The sequence below is a fragment of the Petaurus breviceps genome, unplaced genomic scaffold (genome assembly GCF_028583685.1).
Source record: "Petaurus breviceps papuanus isolate PSGF00001 unplaced genomic scaffold, PetGlider_PUasm1.0 208, whole genome shotgun sequence".
Lineage (NCBI taxonomy): Eukaryota > Metazoa > Chordata > Mammalia > Diprotodontia > Petauridae > Petaurus > Petaurus breviceps.
The window spans coordinates 27206898-27213674 of NW_027185852.1; the positions used below are offsets into that span (position 1 = coordinate 27206898).

General features: G+C 43.5%; 1 long non-coding RNA gene across 1 annotated transcript in view; it reads left to right on the forward strand.

The window, feature by feature from the left end:
• The first annotated feature begins 515 nt into the window (after window positions 1-515).
• Window positions 516-6777, forward strand: part of LOC138165205 (uncharacterized) — a 24376-nt gene continuing 18114 nt past the window's right edge. The window contains exon 1 of the long non-coding RNA XR_011169306.1: window positions 516-613. This is a non-coding gene — a long non-coding RNA (uncharacterized lncRNA). The remainder of the gene's footprint in view (window positions 614-6777) is intronic.

Here is a 6777-nt window from a genome sequence, read left to right on the forward strand (position 1 = left end):
CCATTGTTTGAGAAGGAATACAGTCTCCTTCACTAGAGAACTTCCAGTGAAGAAAAACCCTGTGAGGCTTAGTTTCCTTTGATGAAGATAAGAGTCAGCTTCCTCCCAACTAGTAAGACCCTTATAAGGTGAATTTCGAGAATGGAGGTGAGTCCTGGTTAATTGGTACGATGGCCTGTCGAAGTATGTTGTTCCTCTTGCCTTCTGCTCTTAAGGGGAATAAGCATTTATTAAGCTTCTACTATGTACCAGGTACTTTACTAAGGATCTGCTTTGACCCTCACTACAGCCCTGGGAAACGGGCACAACTACTAGCATGCCCACTTAACAGCTGAGGAGAAGGAAGCATAGATTATGAGACTGCTTGAAGGTCACACAGCTTCTAAGTGTCTGAGGCTGGATCTGAGCTCAGGTCTTCCTGACTCTAGGCCCAGGGCTCTGTGCACTGAGCTACCACCTAGATGCTTTTTTAAAAAATCAATAACACTGATTCCCATTTTCTCTCTTGGATTTTAGCTTTCTTTACCACAAGCTTGGGCAGAAAAGAAGCAGAGATGATTTTATTTTTCCTCTTGGCATCAATAGCTAAAGAAAGACATTGATCATCTGGAAGGTAAGTCGGGAAGGGGAGAGCCTGGGGGTCCATGACATTGAAAGACTCTAGTGACATTTATAATGAAGGAGAGAGTTCTCAGGGGCCCATGGTAGCCGTTTTTAAGTAGCTGAGGGTCTGCCATATGGAGGAGGGACTGGCCCTGTTCTTCTGGGCCCAAGAACACAGAATCAGGAACCATGGGGAGAGGTTGCAAGAGGAAACCTTTAGTCATGAGAGATGTCCCAGCATGGCTTGGGCTGCCTCAAGAAGGAATGCGCTCCCCTTCATTGGAGGTCCTCAAGCAGAGGATAAATGTCTGCTTGTTGGGTATATATGAGATTCCTTATAGGTATGGGCTAGACCAGCTGGGTACTGAGATCCCTTCGAACTTCCAAATTTTGTGATTTTTACAGAGGAGAAATGACCTACCCAAGATCACGTGGCAAATCTAGTCCTACAAAACCTGGGCTTAAAAGAGAGGTTTCTGTATTTCCAGTCCTGTGCCCCCTCCCCTGCTCCACAGGCCTGGGTTGGCTTTCTCGGACATTACCCCTTGAAACAGGAGACTCACTTCCCTTGGCCTCAGGGCTCCAGAGCTGGAGCTTAATATTTAATTAGGCCATTTTTAGTTTGCCATTTGGGAGGTAAATGATTAATGCTTGGTTTCTCTGGTTCTGGCTGTCTATGAGCAGGTATCCCCCTCTCTGTAAAGCATGTGCATACAGGGTTACTGATGAAAACAACAGAAAACATTTATATCGGGACTTACGGGTTCCGGAGGGCTTTCCATATTTTGTCTTGTTTGAACCTCCCAACCTTGGGAGGGAGGTGCTCTTATTCAGCCCCATTAGATGAAGATCCTGAGGCAAACAGAGGTTAAGTGACCTGACCAGGGTAACACAGCTAGTAAGTGTCTGAAGTCTGATTTGAACTCAGGTCTTCCTGATTTCAAGTTCAACTTTTCCTAATTTCTCTTAAGTGCAGAGAAGAGCCCTGAATTCCCTGACACATCCATCCTACAGTCCTGGAACATCAGAACTGGAAGAGACATTAGAGTCCAAATCCCCACCCGAGGCAGGGATCCCCTTTGTACCAACCCCCATGCCATGATTTGTGAGTATTCCTCTATTAATTCCTAATGTTGACATTATCTGTCCTGTCACTGTGCCCTCCAGACCCTTGGACCTTCCCATTTGTCCTGCTGATGCATATGTGTGTATGTATGTATGTGTGTATATATGTACACACATATGTATATATAAACACATATACACACTCACTTCAGTTGATATAATCGCAGGTAACGAGGTTTTAATTTGTTAACAAGGCATAGTAACACCTTGTGATATCTTTATGAGATACGAGTAAATCCTTCCTTGGGTCAAGCAAGGAACAACTTGATTGGTTGTACAAACAAATTACCTATATCCCTTGGGTCTTTAAATATCTAAGGTCTGAATGAATTTATCAATTTGAGAAGTTTCTATTGTAAGTTGAGAGTTGACTGTGGACTAAACCTCTCCAACAAAAAACCTTCCCCTACCCCATGAACCATGTAGCTGTGAAGGGGACATGCTGGACCAGTAAGTGGGGAATAGAGGCACAGATGCAGATATAGTCATCCTAGAGGAAAAGCAGCCTCAAGGACCATGACTTCTGGCAACCCAAAAAACCATCAGAATGGGGAAAAGAGAAAGCCCTGCAAACTTAGGTGTACAGTGTATCCATTAGAGAGAGTTCCCAAGGGGAAGTATGTGAGAACTCCCTGTAGAGAACAACTTCTAAGCCTTGCAATTCTGGGGGCTGTGACTCTCTTTTGCCATACATGTATATTACACGTTGTACTTTTACTGACTCTCACAGATTCTTTGTATATTTATGGGAATGTGTGCCCAGTTATAAGTAGGAAACATTTTATAGTTACTGTATTTGTCATATTATGAAGTACTTTTTTCTAAGAGCTAAATATTGTCTAGTGACTTGATTGTTGAAGATAGCCACACCACTGGGGACTACAGATCCATAGGTTTATCCCCAGAAACTGAAAGTAGTCATTTCCTGGAGATCTAACCAGGCATGGGCTGGAGCTAACTGACGTTGGCTTCTGACAGTCAATTGTTAAATTTTCATTGTGAGCATTTAGTTACACCTTGGAAATCAGCAACACTACAAACCAGGGCTTGATTTTTTGTTTTGTTGATTGTCTGGACTTAAGAGATTGATGGAGAAAATGACAATAATGTAGACTAAATGTCAAAAGTGTGTTAGCACACCTCTGGTGAGGGAAGAAAAAAGAAATTTCTGTGATAGCTTTATTGTATATTTAAAAGGAATAGCAAGTTTTGCACATAATGTGCAGATTTGCAGCTTTAAGAGCAATCATTTTTTAAAAAAATTATACTATATCATGAAAATGTTTGTTTTATTCCATAAATTAAAAAATAAAGTTAAAAATAAATGATAAAAAGTAGTGTTTGTATGTACGTTTCCCCCCTGGAGATCCAGTTGATAAAAAAATATTTACCATTGTACTGTTGGACCTATTCCACAGGTGAGAGTGCCAGTTGGGGCAGTAGCCCTGAGGAAAAGGAAAGTCTTTTGGGGGGGGGTTGAAGTCAGACCCCAACATTCCTAATTCTACATAGGAAAGTCAAGGGAAGTATCTGGACTTGAGCAGTAAGGTAGAATACCTTACTGATGGATGGATGGATGGATGGATGGATGGATGGATGGATGGATGGATGGATGGATGCATGGATCACAAAAATAACAGAAATGGCATAGAAGTTAACTAGCAGTAATCTGTGGAGACAATATCCAAGAAGAAAGCCGGTGATCAAATGAACGGCTCCAGATGGGTGAGTGTGCCTCCCCTGCCCAGTGCCCCCACTAAGTAAAGCTATTCCAGGTCCAAAGTTCTTTTTGAATGAACTTCTCACCTCTGCAAAAGGGTGGGTGGGGTGGCAGTGTCCTCTCATCTCTCATCTTCTCGAACATGATTGTTTTCCATAATTTCAAAGCAAAGACATTTAATGAACCATGATGAGAAAAGTATCAACGGAAGACACCCAGCCAAAGCCCTGGGGCACATTCTCCTACAAGTATACTCATGGGTGAAGAGTGGGCATGGGTAAGGATGGTGTGTGTGTGTGTGTGTGTGTGTGTGTGTGTGTGGCACACACATATATAGGAGATGTGTGTTGGCTTCTCTCTACTGCGACTACTCCTGGTTGGCTTTCTCATAAAATCTTCTCTCTTCTCTTCTCCCTCTCTGCTGGGCTTTTCTTCCTGTTGCCACTTACTGACCTCACCTGAATTCTTCACCTGAGGTTTAACATCTGCCCCCTTAAAAGAGGGACTGGCTCTACCATCTCCCTCCACCCCTGCCCTTTTTTTCCTTTTAGTTTATAGTTCAGAGACGGAGAACAGACAGGCCAACAATCATCTAACTCTTTTAGTGCAATTCCTGGCACATAGTATGAGCTTAACAAATGCACATTGACTTGACTTGATAATTTTTAGTGAGAAAGGAAGATTTCGCACAGCTAGTCAACAGAGTCAATAAAAGGGTCTTTTTTACTATAAGGAAAGAGGCCTGTCAGCTCTCAGGCTCTTAGCCTAGAGTTTAAACTGTTTGGGAAGTTTGTCGTTTGGTTGTTTCAGTCATGTTGAGGTTTTCTTGGTGTTTTACCATTTCCTTCTCCAGCTCATTTTACAGATGAGGAAACTGAAACCAACAGGGTCAAGTGACTTGCCCAGGGCCACACAGCTAGTAGTGTCCAAGGCCAGATTTGAACTCAGGAAGTTCAGACTTCTGATTTCAGAACCAGTGCTCTATGCACTGTGGCACCACTAGCTGCCGTCTTGATCTGCATTTGGGAATATAGATCAGCTAGTTATCTAATTAAATTCCAGGTATTTGATCTATCTTTGAACCTGTTTCCTTCTCAGAACCAGATCAGTGCCTCTAAATGACTGAGTTTGAAAGGTCCCTTTTGTTTCCTTCATTGTCAATTTGAATTTCTACATCAAATCATTTTGGGGGGCTGAAGTCAGACCCCAACATTCCTAATTCTACAGCTTCTGCTAAACAGTCCCCAAGGAGGGGGAGGGGATCCACCACCTCTGGAGATAGCCCATGCCTCTTGGGGATAGCTTTTCCTTAGATCCAAACTAAATCTGCCTGTCAGCAACTTTCCCCCACTGCTTATAGTCCTGCCCTCTAGGAGATGATTCATCTAATCTCTCTTTTACAGGACAGTCCCTTAAAATACTTGAAGAAAGCATTCATCCCAGGTGTCCCCCAGTTACTTCAGCCAGCCCTTATGTGCCATGAACTCAAGACCCTTCCCCAACACTAGCTAATGACCAATGACCACTCCTAGCTTAGCTGCTGTACTGTAAGGACCATGGGACCTTTCCATCATAATCACAGCTAAAACCTCTCTGTGTGTTATTCCCCCATTAGAATATGAGCTTCCGAAGAGCAGAAACTCTCCCTCTTTTCTTTGTGTATCCCCAGTGAAGAGCTTAGCTAGTATATAATAAGCACTTAAATGCTTTCTCACTCATTCATTTATTCATCTATTTACTCCTTCCCTTATTTATTCACCATGATTACCCTTCTATGGACAAGTTCTAGCTTATGAATGCCCAGTGGTGCCCAGAACTGAACCCAGTCCTCTAGGGGGCAGGGACAGGTCTGTCCAGGGCAGAAGACAAGAACACCATCACTGCCATGTTCCAATTGCACTTTATAAAGCCCTTTGTAAACCTTATAGACCTGGAAAACTGGGTTAGACAGACAGACAGAGAGACAGAAGGACAAATAGGTAGATAGATAGATAGATAGATAGATAGATAGATAGATAGATAGATAGATAGATAGATAAAGTGAATAAATAAGCTAACAAATGAATAAATACATTTCCTTCTTTTTTGTCAGGAATGGGGGGCAGTGGAAGGGGTCCTGTATCAAGGCCATGAGACCAAGTTTTGATTCTCACATATGATGCTACGTGGCCCTGGGCAAATCACCTTCTCTTTCTGAGCCTCAGTAAAGTGGGGGTGATGATCCTTATCCTACCTCTCTCTCAGTTCACCTTAAAGTACCAGAGAAATGGGAACCATTCTCACCATTTTTATGGTGCTTTCCACTTCCCAGTGCTTTTGGTCAGGGCTTGGTCTTCCTTCTCCAATGTCTGCATCTCTGCCAGCCCTAACACAGGGGCTTGGACACTCATGTAGCTCAATGTTAGTTGAAATCCTGTGGAGTATTCCATGTTATTCTCACAGTGGCTCTGTAAGAAAGGATCAGATTCCATTTTACAGAGCAGTTGACTGAGCCCTGGATCCAGGAAGTCTTACTCAGGGTCACATCATGAGTTACTGGCAGAGGCTTGGCTGGAAGCCAGAGACCAGGCTCCAAGTCAGCTTCTCTCCATCCATCACCCTCCCCTCATCCATTGGCTCAGACTGAACCCTTGATGAAAGGGCTGGGCCTGGCCAGTGACCTTCCAAGGTAAGCAGTGTTCTGGAGGGAGGGTCAGCGGACGGAAAGAGCTGCCCAGGGAGCAGACAGTGGGCCAACACTCATTAGGCAGGAATGGTTTGGTTTTCTTTTTGGCTTCCCTTCCCTCCTGCTCCCCCCCCCTTTCATTTCAGGTGTTAATCTATCCGACCGGCAATGTGGTTCAGCAGCCCAGTAATTTCCTTTACCCCCTTATTTTATGACTTGCTCTCCCCAATCTCTTCAATAAAAGGCAGGCAGGTGTGTAATTAAGGAGGCGAGAAATGTAGAGAAGGAGCCAGGTTCTGTTCCAAGCTGAGGATCAGAGGACCAGCAGATGCCAGCTCCGGGAAGGACCTTAGAACACAGACGAGAAAATGTCAGTACTTGAGAGACACAGGACGTCAGATCTGGGTGAAACCTTTGAACACATGACATAGAACGTCAAAGCTGAAGGAGGCCATGGAACATAGACTTTCTTTTGTCATTATTAATAACAATTAACATTATTATCATTATTAATAATTACTATTGTTAATAGTTATCATCATTATCCCACTGTGCAAATGAACTTTGCCTATAACCACAGAATATAGGCCCTGGGAAGACCCTTAGAACACAGAACCCAGAATGTCAGAGCCAGGAATGATGTTAGAACATAGACCACAGAATG